This window comes from Pocillopora damicornis, chromosome 14, assembly GCF_964200805.1.
Source record: "Pocillopora damicornis chromosome 14, jaPocDami1.2, whole genome shotgun sequence".
Lineage (NCBI taxonomy): Eukaryota > Metazoa > Cnidaria > Anthozoa > Scleractinia > Pocilloporidae > Pocillopora > Pocillopora damicornis.
In genome coordinates this window covers 10,179,704-10,200,000 of record NC_142683.1, presented here as the reverse complement: position 1 = coordinate 10,200,000, position 20,297 = coordinate 10,179,704, and the positions used below count along the sequence as shown (strand labels likewise).

The 20,297-nt window shown below is 38.5% G+C and overlaps 1 protein-coding gene and 2 pseudogenes across 1 annotated transcript in view; all 3 read left to right on the top strand.

The window, feature by feature from the left end:
• Positions 1–20,297, top strand: part of LOC149034363 (uncharacterized) — a 158,525-nt gene that overhangs the window by 79,373 nt on the left and 58,855 nt on the right. The window lies entirely within an intron of this gene.
• LOC149034366 (uncharacterized) lies at positions 1,958–14,331 on the top strand (annotated as a pseudogene).
• On the top strand, positions 14,477–17,684 carry LOC149034365 (uncharacterized; annotated as a pseudogene).

Genomic DNA, 20,297 nt, shown 5'->3' with positions numbered 1-20,297 from the left:
GCTGCTCTGATTGGCTATCGGAATTTTTTAGGCAGGTTTTCTTATAAAGGAAAGTGTGAGTTAATCTCAAGTATCTATATAATAAAACACCTTTGAGTGCAGGGAGGATAAAATAAATTTACAACCAAAAAAAGATCAATAGAGACTAACTTTGTGCCCAGGGAACCAGTTTTCCGTCGCTTTCAGCGCCTTCTTGTGGTTGTAGCTGAACGGGTGCTATAGCTTTGAGAGGTATCACAGGTGTCTTCTCGTTTCCACCTAAGATAAAATTACAAACAATAAATAAAGGGAATGGTCGATGTACTGTGAGAGACACGGTGTGCTAAGGGTCCATACCCTGTAATCTGGATTGAGTGATTAATTGGACGATAGGAATCGTTTATAGTAAACATAATAACCGTGAAAGAAACGTCTCTCATCGCTAAAACAAATCGACTGACACGAAGCGTGTAGTTAGAGATCAAAGTAGTGGCTAACCTGTCCCAAACTGAGGCCCCCCTCCACGTTGTTGATTCGCCATCTGCTGTTAATAAAAATAGTAGCAAATATGATTATGGGTTCTTTTGGGAAAAATTAAGCCGTTTTCATTGGTTCCCAATCATTTCGGCGAAATGAGTGGGAACGATTGAAAACGAATAATTGCCAATCAGTGAGTGGTGTATCTGAGAGGAGATAAAATCAATTATTTCCCCCATGATATACCTTAACAAACCTTATACACATTTCTTTTCATGGTAATTCGACGGAATATGGGGTTTGCAGTCTTACTCTGTAGAAAGGGCAGTCTTAATGTTACCTGACATCAAATGACCTTCAAAAAGAGACTCTGGCAAATCTCCTCGGCGCTCAAGACAAAAAGGGCTTCGATAAACACTTTCAACTATTCAAAAAACTTTAGACAAGTCTTATACAAGTCTCTCAAAGCAGGACCTTGAGAGCCTAGAGCCAGACATGAAGTGAGATTCCTGCCCGCATTATAACGACAGAAAAGTGGTACTCGGCATGACATATCGATCCGAACGAATTATGCATAGAAAACCCTGGCTAGAGGGTTTTGAAACTATGCTAACTAATCTCTCAGCTCACTGAGATGGACTACTTGTGATAACGGGTGATTTCGACATTGATGTGCTAAAGTCAGACGCGGCATTACCTATGCAATATACTGATATTCTCAGCATGTACAATCTACCGCCGGTAGCCACTAAGTCAACACGAATTACAGCCAAGTCGAAAAATCTAATTTATCACTTTATTACTAACTATGCGAACCGAGAACACACAAGTCAACCGATTTGAACCGTGATAGAAGTACATCTGGAATTAACCACACTTCTCTGAATAGACTGAATATGGCGATATTGAAGATGACAAAGGCCTACCAATGAGTGAAACATACGGTGTTGATGACCCAGATGAGAAATTAGAAATGTTCCACACAACGCTATTAGACTGCCTGGAAAGACATGCCCCTTTGAAGGGTGTTAAGACAACCCGTCCTTCTGCGAACAAACGCTTTCTTTCTCTTCAAGAAAGATGGAGACATATATTGGGCGGAACATGTCCATGTCTAAAGTTTCTTTAATGGCCAACGCTGCATCAAAGAAAATTTTAAGACTTTCTTAGCTTACAAAGTGTTACAAGACATTGGTCTAAACCCCTCGGAATTTTTTATATTCGCAAATGATTTTCGACCCTTGACAGCTAACCACTGTTTGAAACTTAAGTCTGCATCCCCTCCTTTAAATAGTTTAGATATTATTTTTATATGTATAATTAGTACATGGGATTGTTTTCCAAACGAAATTGCCGAGGCGGACAATTTGAACATTCATAGCTAATTTCGCAGCACGCAGCGTAGACCCATAATTATAGGAAATAGTAGTAACCTGCCAAGCCGAAAAAATTTGGACTTACGACCGTACGACCGATTGTACAAGGTGCTACTTTAAAAATGATGGCGAACGACGTAAGCATTTTTCTATCATTCTATCTTCAGTTAACTATCGCAGGGTTTACTTTATTCATTTTAAAAAATCGCGCTTTGTCGAAGATGTGTTGTTTTACCATTGGAATGAAGCAATGGCCTTTCCTAAAATTAAAATAAAATGAGATTGAGTCAGCGATGTTCACGTTTACATAAAGTCTGATTTTGACAGTATTGTCGTGCGTTTTGTAACCTCAAAATCCCGGCTTATAAGTTTGAAGGTACTGAACTTGATATATTTGATACAAAAGGCACCCTTCGAGAGGGAAAATTAGAATAAAATTACTCTTAAACGACGGCACATTGTACCCTGTGTACATACGTAGATAATAACTTAAAAAATTCCTATGTGAGTAACATTTGATACACCTTGGCTTGCAATTCTAATGATTATAATTTGCTGAGGTAATTGAAATGTCAGTCCCCATGCAAGAACCTTCCACATGACCCCTATAGTCATATACTGAGATAACTTTTAAAAATGCATTTGTGTTGGTAAATCTATTGTAAGTACAGTACCACCTAGTGACAAGAATTAATGATTTCCTATAAGCGTGAATGTTTGGCAGATGTAATGGTGGTAATTGACCCTATTTTTGCTAGGATGCATAGGGTTTGATGATTGTAATGTATATCTTTTAGCTTTCAACCATTCAACTTTCTATTAGTTGTAATTGTTTACCATATGTATTTCTCTGTTCCTTGAGCCCTCAAAAGTTGAAGCAGGTGAGTTTATAACCTGACTTCCTTTGTTTGGAATTGCATGATTATGTAATTTTTTGGTGTAAGTTTAAGTAATATTATAATATTAGCTTGTATTAAATACTCTTGCTCAAGCCTTAAATAGTGCATGGTGTTTCTTACCAGTGCTCATGCCCTAACTAAACATTGATATATTGAATTGGTCGCAAGATATTTGAGTTTTAAAGGGTGGGAATCTGGAAACGGCAATGAAAACAACATCAACTTAACTTTTAGACTAAAGAAAAACCTTAATTGATGTTTGAAATTGATTTCTGAGATGCATAGGTGAAATCCAGGTATTATCTCAAGTTTTCTATAGATGTCTTCATGGTCGAATGCTAAGTCCCTCTTCATCATCAAGTTTTAATTATGATATTCTTGTTCTAGCTGGACTTCCTTTAAAATCAAACTTTGGCAGTGCAAGAAACATGTTAGACAAATTTCGTATTTAAATAGCTAGACTTGCTAAGATCATGGATAGTTGGCTTAAAGACACCTACATTATATGCAGTTACAGCAGAGGTTACCGAATTAAATAACAGAAAATATTTCAAAAAGATGCCTAGATTTTCCAGCCAGAGGACAATCATGAAACAATAATAGCCAAAAGAGAAAAAGTAAGAAAAATAACAGGTTTAAAGACGAGTTGAAAATAATTTTCTTCGCCTACCAGGGGAGGTTGAAACATTAGGAAAAAGCAGAGGGGCATGCAGTCATACCTGGCAAGATATAAGTTAAGCCCATACGATTCTGGCATATTGTTTTACTGATTCAATGTTCTCACATGTACACTCTTTAATCAACCACTTGGCTGATGTCTTAACAAAAAGTAGTTTACCCTCGTTTCTTTCAATTTTGGCTCACTTTTTCTCTCAATCACGGCTTATAAAATATAATTTCAATTAATGCTGACATCATACACTTCATCTGAAGAAGAAAACATTCCATAACTTCGAAAATTTACTCAAAATATCAGGACCAGTAATGAAGGTCCTCAGCTGCTTGAAAATACCACTATAACATGCGTGTTGATTGCTTTTCATGTTGTGAGAACATCATCCATTGGTTCCAGACCCTCCCCAAATCCCCATGAAGAAACCTACATATTAAGAATAGACTAAAATGTTATCTTGCGAGTGTTTTGCGCAAAAATTAAGTTATTTAAGGTGTGACACTGTTCCATTTTAAAACAGATATAAATATTTTATGTTTTAATTACTTTTAGGAGGAGATAGACTAAATAGGGATACCCTGTTTTATCTCTTTTTCGCTTTTTGTTTGAATTACGAATAAACAGTTATTATCATTGTCCATAAAGTTCGCTAAGCTTTATTAGTTAACTATTTATGCAAAAAAAATTCTAAAAAGCCAAACGGTTTTTGACATTAAGTCATCATTGTCATCGTCATCATCATGATGACCTAGTTGTTGAAAATGTTTGGCTTTTACTTTTTAGATAATTATATATGTGGCCCATAAATAGCTAATTTTTGGTTATTTTTTTATTATTATTATTGCTATTTTTACTATTACCATTGACAGTTCAAAAAGACGTACTTTTGCCAAAGACTTTAAGAGCCTCTTTAAGGACATTAGGAACATTACTTACAGGGGCTGTTTCAAATTTCGTCATTGGATGACATCCAGAAACTCAAAGCAAAAGATCCCAGGGAGATTTTTAAGTCTAATTCAGAATTGACGGGCGGAATTAGAGCTGACTTAGTGTCGAAAGTTTATGCTTTGCTGATCCATCGAGTACCTGGTGGAGAAAAGCGAGAATTTCTTATAGGTGTCCAGGACCTAGAATAAAACCAGAGTGACTTCAAATACGAAGCAACTATGGTAAAGATTTCAGCCCTTGGATGATCGCGCGATCTCCGTAATTTACCTGAGATGAATTTCATACAGCTTTAGGATTACCTCGTTGTTTCCACACGAAAATATCGCCACACTGTGTTGAGAGGAACGCATTACGAATAGCTGAAATCCTATCAATTCTTCTTTGAAGGAAAAGTAAAAAAACTGGAGAGTAAATTTTTTGAAAAAAAAACTTATGTAAGGGCAAAAATTCTTCACTCGATGAAGAAAACACCTTACAGAGCTGTTCTCGAGTTTTCACCCACCTGAGATGTGTTACACGCAGTATGTACACGCCCTGCTGGCCTCGGTCTCCGAGGAAAAAGAAAATGCAACCACGTCGGAGGACTGCTGTTTGCCATTGAGGATTTTATAAGAAGGTTCCCAATAACTCAGAGCCATTAACCTGCAAGTCGCAGCTCTCAGTGTGGGTGGTACCCCGCAAACAAAGTGTGGGAGTGAAGCCAATCGACAAAGTAATGATCAGAAAGAATCGATTCGGTACGAAGAACATAAGAACCTAGCCAAAAATAAGTTTGATCCTAGGATCCCAGACGTGAGAACCCGTGATCTTATATCAAATTCTAATAACTTATTTACAATTAAATGTGTAGCAGCTAGAAAGGAGAATTAATAATCAGATCTTGGGTATTTAAGGGTTAAAGGAAGAGGACAGAAATGCTTCCTCTCAGCTACTGATCTCAGCAATGCTAGTTCTTTTAACACATTTAAGTTTCTGTCAGTGATTAACAGTGAATTGATATTCCCATTCTTAGTAGTCAGAGGCCTTCTGACACAAAGGTTTGCTATACATAGTAGTTCTTGTTGCATTGTGTTGACCAATGTAACGATAATATAACTTTAAGATTGGGCCATCACATTGTATGAGAAATTATTTTTTGAGGGACTTCTTTCAAACTATTTGTTATGAGGCCAATTTTGTAACAAACAAAGTTTAGTGTTGTAGTTCATCTTTGTGTTGAAATCTCTTTTTGTTGGTGAAACTCACTTTGACTTTTTTTCAACTTGAGGCATCAAATTGATTGATACATAAAGCACACAAAATGTTTTTTGAGAGTTCCAGCTAGCATCCTTAGTGGATTATTATGCTATCATAAAAAACAACAACAGCAACTACTGAAAACTTCTTTTGTCACAATTGCTACCAAATTTGTGTCAGTTTTCTGGGTCTATCATGAGTGACAACTCTGAAGATACAGTGTCTTGGTTATTTTATTAAAAGCAATTGCATAAGTTTCTCTGCTAGCAGTATTTTTGGCAAGCCATGAAGTAAACAGGTGAGCAGTGCTAAACTTATTGACTTACTGCCGGAGTAAAAAGACTCTATTAAGCTTAAAACAATTCAGGTACCAAATAGATAATTTGTACTAATTTTGCAAAAATAGTTACCCTCATTCGTAATTCACAGAGAATAAAATAAGTATAGAAAGATAAATACTTATCAAAAATACATGCGTAGTCGTGCATAAACTTGAAGTAAAATCTCACGGGCAAACTATTGGGGCCATAAAATGTATTTGAACAACCAAAAGTGGTACACTGCTTTCCTTTCTTTATAGAAGAAAGATTAGCTTTATCAAGATTTCGGCCAGGACCATCCATTTTCCATAAAAATCGAACAATTTTACTACCCACGTGCGAATTTCACCAAAATTGCTCAGAGATAAAACGAGTCAAACCCAGCCTCGTTTTCACGTGTGCGCGGTTACATGTCCAATATGGCGCTGGGTACTGTAAAAAGGGCATCGAAACTGACGGAAAATTACAAAACAAGACCATAAGATTTAGTTAATCACTGCTTGATTATCTACAATTAAAGTTAATTAGTCGATCTCCAAAAATTACAACATGTTGCTATAAGTTAAGATTTTCTTTTTTTCTTGAGAGGAAAAAACAATAATTTAAATACACCTACATTCACCACAATTAAAGCAATTGTGGAAAGCCGATTGCGTGATCACAAATGTTGACCTCATTCAACATAATCGATCATTCGGTAGTAATGATCAAATGCATTATTGATTCCGCTATCTTCAAGTTCGTTTAAATAAGAAAATAAAACTTGTCGAAAGATCAGGTGCTAAGCAATCACATTTTAAATAATTCAAATGACAATGAAGATTTGAGCGTCCATCGCCAGAGAAATGTTCCCATTGATTCATATCTAACAACGCTAAGAAAATGCAGCTCGAATGTCCAACTTTACTGTTTTCGTCTACTAGGTTTTTCTCCACTATAGTTTTAAAATGCGAATGTGAAATGATTCTACGTAAACAATGCAAAAAGTTACCATGCCATTGTCTTATCCTTGAGTAAATTTGTATCTTACCATTGCCTTTGCTGGTGGTTTATGTTTCATACACAAATCGTCAATTTGAAAACGGCTGAAAAAGCTCCCCCGTCAATCGGTTTTTACTACAATCTTTTGTAGCTTACTTCACTGGACAATGGATTGTTCAGAACTGAGATGTTTGAGAGAATCAAGCTGTGTAGTAACTAAAACTACTTCCGTCATGGCCGATGTAGTGGGTAGTTACGAAAACGGAGACTCATTACGAAAACGAAGACCCCTTATGAAAACGAAAACCCATTACGAAAACGAAGACCCCCTACGAAAACGAAGACCCATAACGAAAACAAAGACACATTGCTAAAACAAGCTCAAAAGAGGTTGGTATTAAAATATATTAAAGTTCACACGGCAACCAGGTGGACAATCAGACATGGTTTGATGCTACTCTGGTTTACAGATTTAATGAATGTAACCGAAGAAGTTACAATTCATAGACCCAACGTTTCGACACTCCTGTCTCGTACCTTCATCAGGGTGATCTAAACACTGCAACAAGAGGTCCTTTTATGTAATCATTAATTAGTGGCCCTTTTTCTGACGAGGTGTAAATAGGCGTCAGGAAGCAAACCGCCATCGTCACGATTTAAAGGAGCGTGGGCGGAGTTACTATGCCAAGCCTCCAAATAAAGGCGCTGGTGGCAACGCCGATAAGTGGTGATAATTTTAGAATTATCCCACCCAATTGTATGGTTAGTTAGGCATGTGTGCTCCGATAAAGCTGAATTTTCCTTTTTGCAAAGGAAAACTGCTTTTTGGTGCTCTTTTAAACGTGTACCAAACTGACGTTTGGTCTGTCCGATGTATTCGTTGTCACAGTCGTTGCAAGGAATAGAATAAATGGCGTCGGTTCGTTGTTCTTTCGTGACAGGATCCTTAGGTTTGGTGAAAATATGCCCCAAAGTCTGAAAAGGTTTTTGAGCAACTTTAACGTTGTGGCTATTCAAAATTCTCTTGATGGGTTCCCTGAATGTAAGGAATAACAGCAAAACCAGTCGCTGGTTCCCTTTCATCAAGAGCGTCACTAGTTACAGGAGTGTCGAAACGTTGGGTCTATGAATTGTAACTTCTTCGGTAACATTCATTAAATATGTAAACCAGAGTAGCATCAAACCATGTCAGGTTGGTATTACCTTTGTGGACAAAGATTATGTTTATGAGACACACTACGAAAACGAAGATCCTTACGGAAATCTTGAATTCTGAATTTGGCACGTCTGTAATTTATTACGGAATATTTCAACAATAGAGCCCCATGGAGCCTTCAATGAGACTACTTTAAAGCAAAAACGAGACTTAATATAAGAGACATGACATGTATATGGTGGTATATAATGAAGCAACAAGATATAAGTTTATTAATGAAAATATCCTCGACTGGCGGTAATTACATTTCCGGCGAGGAAGAATGTACTGTTGTTTCCCGAATAAAACATGGTAATTCGACCAATTGATTTCAATAAAACTTTTCTTGCGGATAAAAAAATTACAGATCAATGTCTTAATCAAAGCATTAGGCTACTCCTTCTAGCGATTTATAAGTTTAGGGGCCGGAAAAGCCCTTAACAACTGTAACAAAACCTTTGAAACCACTTGAGTATAAACGTCACTTGCACAACAAGAGACATGACATGCATATAGTGGTATATAATGACGCAACAAGATATAAGTTTATCAATAACGATAACATCGACTAGCGGTAATTAAACTTCCGGCGAGGAAGAATGTACTGTTGTTTGCCGAATAAAACATGGCAATTCGACCAACTAATTTCAATAAAACTTTCCTTGCGGATAAAAAAATTACAAATCGTTGCCTTTATCAAAGCATTAGGCTACTCCTCCGAGCGATTTATGAGTTTAGGGGTCGGAAAAGCCCTTGGCAACTGTAACAAAACCTTGAAAACCACTTCAATATAAACGTCACTTGCACAACAATGTAGAAAATCTGGGCAAAACGTGTGCTGCAAAGGTACATATATTGAATTTAAAACATTTTGGCACTTAGAGATTATGGAAAACATGGCTGGATTCGAAATCAATCACCTGGATATCATTTTAATTTTCCAAATCTAACGAAACAAAGGAATATAGAAATTTGCCACTAGATTGATAGCGAGAATAGATTCTCCAAATAAACTTTGTGCGATTCTTGGAGTGAGTTTAGAACTTCACTAGAGATCTCGATATAGTCGTTAGTGTAGTAAGGGAACCGTAGCATGATACACTTCGATTCTGCGTGGTAGTAACGCGTTGACTCCTTGTTTGAAGCTTGTTTGTTTTTCCAATCTCCATGCAGAGGAAAGTAGTACCGTTCCTTGTGCGAAAACACCAGATCGAATGGTATTATTTTCTGCCTGTGACAAAAGTCGTCCTTACACCCCTTGCATGTTTTCGCATCAGAAGGCAGCATGCATAAGACGAATGGATGGTCATTGTGATAAATTTCATCGTAAACGTATGTAGCATTGTTAGACGATTCTTCCGACTGCATGGCATTTGCTCTAGAATCATTTGCGTTAGAGGGGTGGTATTGGAACTGGTTTCTAGACCCTTTCTTTCCGGCAACAGATTTATTCATAAACGTTTCTGCTTAAGCACTTCCTGAGGCCTTTTTTTCACCTTGGCCCTTGCAAATTTGTTCAAGGTGCTTGCGAAGCATTTCGTTTCTCTCCGCTACAGCAACGGAGTGCTTGCAAACTTTATCGGCCTTGAAACTTGGCCACCGACAACTCTACTCTTCCGTGCTTAACGGACTTCGAAGCTACTTCAAACTTAATCTGGGCCTTCCTCAAGAGTAGGTGGCCTTTGGATCGCCGATGAACAATTGAGGAGCAGGAGTGCCCCTTCTTTTACTGCAAGAGCTACTTCTTCCTTGTATCTTCGCTCGGATACCAAAATTTTACATAATTCCTTGAATAACTCATGGAACTCCCACGGATCTCTAAGCAATTGTGTCATTCACCGTGATGGTTTTCTTGGAAAGAGCGTCGTCGACTGACATCGAGTTGAACTTTGCGATGTACTCTTTTCTTTGCGCCATACTCCATTCAAACCAGACCTCCGCGGAAAAGGCTAGGTGTGCCGCTATCTTTGATAATTCATATTATATTCACGACAATTTTTTCTTCAAAGACAAATGACAAAAGACAAAAGTGATCTTACAGAAAGTATTGTTCACTTCCATGGATGATTAATGTAAGAAGCTTACCTCTGCTCAGTTAGTGTAATGTTCTATGTTCGCCATTAGGACCTACATTACGTAAGGGAAAAGGACTGTGGGACACGAGAGTGACACCGGATGCAGATGGTGGCGTAAAATCGTACAGTCTTTAGATTGTGTTAGTCACATACTATCCGTTATCTACTTTTATAATAAAGTTCGGACATAATACATACTGTCATTGGTTGAAAGAGCGTGCTCTATGAGAGTATAGAGCATAGAACTGAGCTAAAGCAGTCACGCCATCTGCCAAATTGTACTATATCCAGCCTTTTCCGGGACTTCTTTCTAGCTTTTCTTTCGTTAATTGAAAGTGAAATTTCGGAACAAGCGAGCAAAGGTTTGCAAAAATACCAAGCGCAGTAATTCACGTTACTGTAACGTGAGCAGAGAGAAAAATCCTCAAAGATGAAACAAAATAGACAGTCCAAGTTTTATCGGTTTTCACGCTCAGTTAGATTGCAAGTTTACTTACTGTAATAAAAATCAAACACAGTTAACGCTTGTATAGTATATAAAGTTTCGTTTTCAAAAACAAAACATGAAAAAACAGGAATGATGAAAAATACAACCTAGCATAACTGTTAAAATTCATACTAATCATGACGGTGTCAGAGCGACTGCGATCATGCTCAGGTCTATCGCGGCTAGCTTATCATGGCGATCTTTGGTCATCACAGTGGAGCAAGCCTAAGGAACTAAATCGACTACCCTTTGAGTGGAAAATTAAGAGCTTGCTCTAATTACCTATCCGATGCGTTGAGTAGAACGCCACATCAGTCACTGCAGCCGAGTTTCACGGCTCTGTCATTCCGAGCGAATCTTCATGTCCTCGTGAATTCGGCTGCTGTTCATTCATAATACACTCGCCTTGAACATTTTGTTTTCTACTTGTCATGTGAAATAACTTGCGTATTTTTAGGGAGCCACGATTGGGCCGAATTTCACTGGACATTTCACTTTCAGATTCTGTATTGAAGAAATGTAAAACGGTTTCCGTGTTTACATAGCCTGATGTAAACACGTGCGAGGTTGAGAGAACACGAGATAAGCGTAGGAAACCACGACGTGAAGCGGAGTGGTTTCCAGCTTATCGAGTGTTCTCCCAACCTCCCAAGTGTTTACATCAGGCTATGTAAACACGGGAACCATTTTACATTTCTTTTATAAAATAACTAATGAAAGAGGAACGAAAACCATGTTTACATACGCTCATGTAAAATGGTTTTATGGCCAATCAGAGCGCGCGTAGTATTTGAATTATTTTATAATAGAAACTAAAAAACTTCGGGCAAAAGTATTAAATTCGACGTACCGAACTATTTTAGTTTGTAGACTATTGCAGAATATGAACTTTGATGGTTTGACATTTTTGACAGCTTTAGTCTTGTACAGCCAATCAGATTATTTGAACCATTCTAACAAGCATTCTGATTGGCTTCTTGTAGCGTGCTTTATGAGAGTATAGAGCATGCTGACGACACTGTTGTTCGCTTTGGAAATAAAATTTGTTTCGAACAACAAGTAATTCTTGGGGAATTTAACGGATTCTTTATTATAAAACAAATAGAGAAGCCTTGACTGTGCTCTGTTCTGTTGTAAAGCACTTAGGAAGCGGCTAGAGCACTCAAGAAGTAGGGAGAAACACTCGACAACGTCTCGTGTTCCCCTTACACTTCTTTCGTGCCTTAGCCGCTTCCTGCGTGCTTTATAACAGAACAGAGCACAGTCAAGGCTTCTCTATTTGTTAAACCGTGCATCAATTCGTAACTCATGAATCGACTTACTCTTCATATATTCTTTTCGAGAGCGGTGCTTCAAACGAAATAATCACACTCAAGACGCGTAAAGAGGCTAAGCAATCGTCCTGAAAGAGGAAAAAGTAGCTATTGTACCAAATATATGTTCAACATATGCATATCTCCAAAGGCTTGTGTTAAAAGTACACATGTACAGGAGTAAAATGCCGTAAGTCAACCACGGATTATTGAAGTTCAAGTAAAGTTACAGAGGGAATAATTTTACTATTCTGTCTTTACCTGTGCTTTTTTCGGGTCAACCAGGTGACCCTAAAAGCAGGAACGGTGGAACAGCGGAATGGCGGAATGGCGGAAAATGACCCTAAATCCTAAAACACAGAACGGCGGAGTCTACGCTAAAGTCTACGGTTCCTCGCGTAACCTAACACCGCGTAACACAACGCGTGACGCTTTCATGAATATACATACATGTCCGAGAATTAATCTTCGTCGAGATGTGAGCTTGGGACGCCTCTGCTCAAACTCCCTAATTGCAAGCGCAACAGCAACCTCAAGAAACTTCACCTCAGCACGCCGGGGTTGTAAGATTGCATTTCGACCACGGCTAGGTCAGGCCTGAAGGGCCTGTTTGCATGGAGGTAGGGGACTCTAGGTGGGTGAGGTAACCCACCTAGGTGGAGTAACCCGCCTTTCTATGTAATCTCTTATTTTATCGTGATCACGTTTGCATGATGAGGGTGAGGTTACTTATATTACTTGAAGGTACTTTGATATCCTCACTTACAATTGTCTTGTGACTACAAAAGGGATCAAAGAGAAACAAACTTTCAACTATGTCTAATCACTCTTTAAATTCATTTCTTAACCCATAAAAACAGTACCCTTATCAGACAGAGCTGGAAAAGGTTCAAACCGGAAATTGTCTTTCTGTATTAGAAGAGCTAATTTCTAAAAATGAGAAGCCGGCTCACTCGGATCACTATTGCATGCAACATGCAGTAAATTGCCTCCGACTTCGCAAATTATCCGAACATTGTACGCGTTTCCATCCGAAAGACAGACCAGATGCGAAATACATAGTAGATGTCTTGACAAATGAAGACCTGTCAAACGGCAGAAACTTACCACTCACAGTCAACCAAGGAACCTGCATTGAGAATGCCACTAGCTCGTACGTTCCTGGTGATAGGACTAATGGCTGTGCATTTCGAACACTTGCTGTGTCAAAATGAGAGGTCAACTGTCACCACATTTGAAGAAATTGCCTGCCTTGCTGAGGAAGTCATCGTCGATTCTCCTCTTTAATTCAATCCCTTTAGATATAAAAGTCGGCATTACGACGTATCGGAGGCTTATGGAATTCTGCAGGAATGTAAAGTGCTAAAAGAGGAGTACGAATTCAGTGAGGAAATTCTTTCAAGCCATGGAGTTTTCTCAGCGTGTGCCAGAGATGAGCTAAAAGCAGTTGTGTACCAACTTACAGCAAAAAGAGAGATGAAGCTTGCCTTCTATTCCTGCGGTGGGTACATCTTTACGATAGGATGGGCATTTGGATACCTATTTATTATGGACACACATGCCATATTCCATGAGCTCGGCGGTAACGGCAATGGTTTGGTAAAAGTTTTCCTTCAAGATGACAGCCAGCTAGCTGCTGAAGATCTGTGTGCGTGGGTATGGAAACGACTCAGTCAGAGTGGAGTTAAGAGCTGTGCTCAGCAGTCTGTTGCTGAGATAACGAAGTCCAGGTAATAGCACTGGAAAACTAAAAACTAACATCTACTTAACCAACCACACAAGTTGATTTGAAAAAAAAAAAGCGTCCAAATCTCCCACAAGTTCAGAATGTTTATATGGGTTAAGAAATGAATGTAAAGAGTGATTAGACATAGTTTAAAGTTTGTTTCTCTTTAATCCCTTTTGTAGTCACAAGACAATTGTAAGTGAGGATATCAAAGTACCTTCAAGTAAGTAACATTTGATACCCTCCAGCTATCGAAATGAGGGAAAACTTTAATACATATGCTTATTCATTTGCTTGTGGCAGAAGATTAGAAATAGGTACATGTAACAATCGGCTTCTTCAATTCTTCTTGTCACAAAGCGTTCGATTTACCACACAGGTGTTGATGATGACTTGAAAGAAGAGGCACATTGTGTACAAGTATGTACCTTTTATAATGTGGTGCCTAGGTATAAAAAGAACCCAAATAATTATTGTTACACTTCCGGCTAATTTTTACCAGATATCGTGGAATGGTGTCCGTAAACTACCAGAATCCCTCTTCTCGTATGTAGAGTGAACTCAGCGACTTTATCTTAATAACCTATAAATATACTATTATAGTGCTTATAATAATTTGTTTCTGCTTAACTCTGTAGGGAAATGATTCCTCCCAATCACCCTCTAAATCTCCTGTGAAGAAAAAAGTGAAGAGGTATACTGTTTCTTCAATAACCATATGCTTTTATGTCTTTTATGCCGGTATGCTTTTTTATTTATTTTCTATGTGGCTTCCCAGGTATTAACCCGCCATGAAGGTGGAACAGGAATTTGGTAAAAGAAAGTTAAACCTTGACCTGTCCAGGTAAAGAGTCTTGTTAAAAAAAAAATCATACATGTCATCTTAAATGCATCAATTTGAAAACATTCCTCATCCTCATTGCTCATTGCTGTTTGTTACAGCCAATCCAGCAAAGTCCCAGATGTTATTTCCAGAGACAGTTCTGAAGATGAGAATCAACATGATGCTAGTGTTTTTAGTGATAATGATGCAAACAGGTAATTATTCAAGAACCACCTCTGGTTATGTCTTCTATTCTAATATTGTGTGCGGTCTCTTGTGGTGTGGTCATAAGTTGGCACACGTACTTTCTGCAAAGTTCAGATGACTTTAGAGTGGGTTGGGTGGAAATATTTGAGTTTATTAGGTTGATTCACTTGTACAATGAAAGAACAAAATTACTCTAGTCGAGAAATGCACACTGGTGGCCCTCAATCAAGTGGTCAGAACGGAATCCATAGGTCGCTTTATATTCTTCTTTAAATCATTTCTTACCTTTTACTAACGACCCTGTTAATAACATAAACATCAATATTGTTTTTGTCAAATAACTTTAATTGATGATGAACGCTCCAGTGACATTTATTTTTTTGAAATATGGCACCAGCATTAAAGCTTCAAAGGAAGTTACCGTTGACAATTCTAAAGATGATGGTGTCGAAGAATATCAAAGTTATGCGAGCATTTCTAGCGACATTGATGGAGACAGGTAATTTTCATAATTAATTAATAATTAATTAATAGGGAGCCTTCCGGAAAAAACGTCCCATGCATATTATATATCAATGAAACTTTTATAAAGTAAAGATTATGAATTCAAAGCAACAAAAATTCTCACAGTCTTTGTGTTGGTGGGTGCGTGCAAACCTTTAAACACAAAACTGACGGTGCTTGTTTAACTGAATTAACGGCCTCCACGTTGCGCGGACATCCAAACAAACTGGACAGATTTACTCAGCAGATACCAGGCCAACAAAGCGTGTGAGGATTTTCGATATTCCCATGTGTTCTTGAGAAAACAGCTATTTTGAGGTTGGACAATATTACACCTTTCAACATATAAAGTAATTCGCTCGTTAAGATCGTGGTGTGTTCTGAAATAAGTTAAATGAAACGAATCCCGATTGACAGGGCTTCAGACTTGAAGACCTGGCTTTTGGTAACTGGTTAGGATACGGAAAGGGGCCTTAAAATGTTATTTTTTTGTGAGTATGTTGTTACGAAGACGATCCCCAATATTGGATTGGTTGACTAGGGGATCTTTCACCCACACGCCCCTATGTACTTCTTTTTTAACCGAAAAATGCTAATATTTTTCGTAATCATTTTTAGGGTGGAGTCTGAAACATTTGTGAACGGTTCTGGATCCCTGGATCAGAGTGAAGCTGCGGCTTTTTATCTTGGTGATAAACACAAACCGATTTATGCCTCAGAGAAACTGTCAAACAGCGACATTGCACGGCTATTACTAGATCCTCCTGAAGATAAAGTCGCTTCGAAACCACCCGTAAAGTGTCAAGAAAACAAAATTTTCATCATTGATAAAAGGTTACCGTGTTTTCGAAACCCAGACGACTGGAAAGCGGATGGCCTTTGAGTCAACAAAAACGAAGGAACTCACGTTGTTGCGTATTACGAGGACAAGAATCCGGAAATCCGCTGGATGTCCAAAACAAAACCAGAAGATTGCAAACGCTCCACAGTTCTTCTCAAGAGAACGTACTGGACGCACGCACAACATCCTGATTTCCCCAGAAGAGCTTATGTAATACTTAGATATGGTGGGCACAACTTTACGCCCGAACGATTCGTACTTTTACAGTACAGTTTCAGCGGAAAACCACATGTGATCACAAACAAACCACACGGCAATTCTAAGTCCGAGAAAGCTTTTACTCGCACCAAACCTGGAGTTTTGGAGAGCATCAAGGGAAAGGTGAAAGGTTCTGCTCCTCCGTCCAAAGTGTATGACGAAGTGTTTGAAGAGGCCGGAGGCCTACTGAAGGTTTTCAGTGTCTCTGGTGTTCCCAGAAATAGAAAGCAAGAAGAGAACGCAAAATATAAAGGAAGGGAAGTTCGAAGTCAAGACGATTTATACGACTTAACCTTTAAATCAAAAGAAGAGGAGGAAACGGGAAAAGTTTATATTGGACGCCTGCAAGTTGCACCTAGTCCGGCATGCGTTTTGGCGTCTGATAGGCAAGTTCAGGATGTTGAGCGGTTTTGTGCCAATACAGCTGAAAAATTTTCAGTGCTCTCCATCGACACAACTTTCAACATTGGCGACTTCTATGTGACACCAACAGCCTATAGGCATCTGCTGTTGGACGACAGGAGAACTGAAAACCCCCCTCTTTTACTCGGGCCAACACTAATACACACGAGAAAGGACAGCGACACCTTCAGCTACTTTGGAGCCACACTTACAGGACTTGAAAACGGCACCAGAAACATACGATTTAAAGGGTCAGACCGAGAAGATGCCGTTGAGAAGGGAATGAGTCTTTATCTTCCTGTTGCAACATGGCTTGCCTGCAAACGTCACGTAGTAGAGGACTGTAAAAGGAAGCTTCGCTTGTTAGGAATCTCATCAGAGTACCTTACAGCTTTTCTACGTGACATATTTGGGTCTGATGCCAACCATGAAATAGGGCTCATCGATTCCGAAGGATGCATGGACTTTGATGCTAAACTTGAGAGTTTATAAAACGTATGGAATTCAAGAGAAAAAACATCAAGGGGTACAGCACTCTCCGATTCAAGCGAAGCAGAATTCCACAGGTACTTTGTCGCACACGTTGCGGAAGACTTGAAGAAGAAGATGATTTCCCCCGTTAGAAAACATGCTGGCCTAGAGGAAGCCTTTTTTTTACATCAACGCAGCAGAGTCCAAACATCAGTGGATAAAAGCACGAAAAGAGCAGATGTACGGGGAAAGAAAACTCGCCTGGACTGAAGTAGATGACTTGCTAAAATCTATTTCTGAAGAGGAGGAAAGGAATTGCGAAAGAGCTATTGTGGATGAGGGTCCTTTCAAGATAAGACAGTAATACAGTTCCAAGCTTCAAGTTCCCTTCTTCACCTACATCGGGAAGTCGCACGCCCAGAAGGAGAAGATCAATATGAGAGTTCATGAACAGCGATGTGAGTTTAAACCAATTCGTTTCCCTGTTTCCTGATCTTCCGAAACAACACGATCTCCTCCCCAAATGAAGTATAATCATCATTTGTCATTAACGCACAAATGAAGTATAATTCTTCAATGAAAATGACCGTGATGTACAAAGTAGAGTGGATATGAACTCTCAATTCTTCGTTTAAAATGACGGACGAGGACGCGAGTTTGGACGAACTCGTTGAACAAGCACAAGCCCTTTTAGAACAGGAGAAGCTACGGAAATGAAGAAGTATGAAGGGAGGCTCTGATGATAAATATTTTAAGAGGATCTCGTTTATTAAAGCTCATATCATATAATAAGTTTTGAGGTCTTAACGAAAGATGGGTAAGCTGAGTTTCAGTCAAATATTATGACATTTGGGATGTAATTTCGACACCAAATAAATAGTTTTACATAGCTATACACTTAGAGGATTCTGTTGTGTTCACGTGAAGGAGATTTCAGCTATTTATGCCACTTGTAAGTTGTAGGAAATAAAAATATGCATACTTGTGTCATATTGAAGCCCTGTGAGATCACAAATATGATTTATTTCTTCTTTGTTTTAAGTTTATTTCTTCTTTGTTTTAGGTGGTCATTATCCATTATTTTTGGAAGTCGATGTTGACGAGAAAGAAAAAATGTTTACGGTTATTTCTTCTCCTGAACATTTTACTATTTAGGTACCAAATAATCATGATACTGAAGATCGTTGCATCCTATTATGAAAAATTTGTTCCTGATTGCTTTGTCAACTTGAATGTGTGATGTAATATCAAGTACATAATCTTTAGTGCAGCCGTCTTTTCTCCTTGTCATTATTCTGTTTTTTTTTTAATCAAGTTTCCCTTTTTATGTTTTTAATTGATTTATGTTATTTACAGGTGAATTCTTAATATCTGCTTGCACAATTATCTCTGCCAAAATTGTCTACCATCACTCTTGCCAGTGTCAAACCCAAAACACTGTCAACTAGCTAAAACTACACGTATTTCGCAAAATTGCATTGAAATCTGTCTAAGAATTCGAACACCAAATGCTCAATTCGAACTGAAAAACACGTTTTTTTTTTGTTGCAAAAATTAATTTATTTCACGTTCAAAAATGCTGCAAACAAGCTTAAACACGATGTGTTCAGCAAAATAGGGTTACAATCTGTGTGAAAACACTTAAATCCAGCTAAAACGTAGTGTTCTCAGTAAAATTTGGGAAAAAATCGCTTAAAACACTTCAAATTGGGCTGATTTTACCCACTTTTTATAAAAATAACTGCCAAAACCCTGAAACGACATTTTTCACAAGCTTGCAATAAAATCTTGAACGCGGCTTTAGATACCTTTATGCCTCCAAAACAGTTTGAAATGAAAAAAAATTTTGATTGAACAAAGCTGTTAAAGGGGAAAAGCTGTGAGAAAGGCGAAGTTTAGTGTTCCTGTTCGATATGCCGGCTAGATATATAAATTTACTGATTTAGCACCTTCAGCTGTGGGCAGAAGTTTTTCTCTAGACCAAGAGGACCCTCCCTATGTTGACGAAACTCAAGAATTCGTTGATTTTACTGTTTTTAAACCAGTATCTCTGCCAAGGCCGATATTGGCCATTTTAATTACACATCCTTATTGGAAATGATTTTTATTGAAGATTTCCATTCTAGTTTTCACAAACTGGTTTGTACCATGACCTATCTCTTCGACTTTCCCATGATTTTCATAGCATGCCAGTGTTGACCCATATTTGGGACCTCAGTTTTTGTTATATTGGCGCGAGTTTCACAACTTTCTTGTGGTTTGGCATTGACTAACAGTTGAATTTAGTTTTACAGCTAATCCTTCGGTAACTTTCTCGTGATTTTCATGTGTTGTCGACAGTGACACACACTTTGGAAGCATAATTTCATAAATATCTGGAAACTGGCAAATACTGCCAAAACTTACCCACTACTAAACTCCATGTACCGCAACATCCACATAACTGCGTGTGCATGCTTGAAAAATCCTAACCCTAGCCCTAACCCTACACCCTACACCCTACACCCTACACCCTACACCCTACACCCTACACCCTACACCCTACAACCTACACCCTACAACCTACACCCTACACTCTACACCCTACACCCTACACCCTACAACCTACACCCTACAACCTACACCCTACACCCTACACCCTACACCCTACACCCTACACCCTACACCCTACACCCTACACCCTACATCCTACACCCGACGCCCTACACCCTAACCCTAACCAGGTAATGGGCTCCTGCCCTAACTATAACCCAAACCCTAAAACTATTCAGTTAGCTAAGTATTGCAATACTGGTTTGAGTGACTTAACTGGCTCGAATGATCTAGCTGCTTAAAAATCTAAGCACAGAGTAATTTTTAAAGATTAAATTTTGCAAGTTTTCGAAAGAGTTCCAAAATTAACATGCACATTGCTCAGGGTAAAAAACACCGAAACTTTTAGGACTCCACATAGTTCCTACGAACGCGCACGCCTAATAGACCTCAATTCGCCTTTCTCGTCCTCGAACGATCAAGACTTCATGGTAACGTGGTGCAAGAGTTGTACAGCACTTTACATATATGTTTTACTTGACGATAAAAGTTTGAATCCGTATAAGGAAACGTA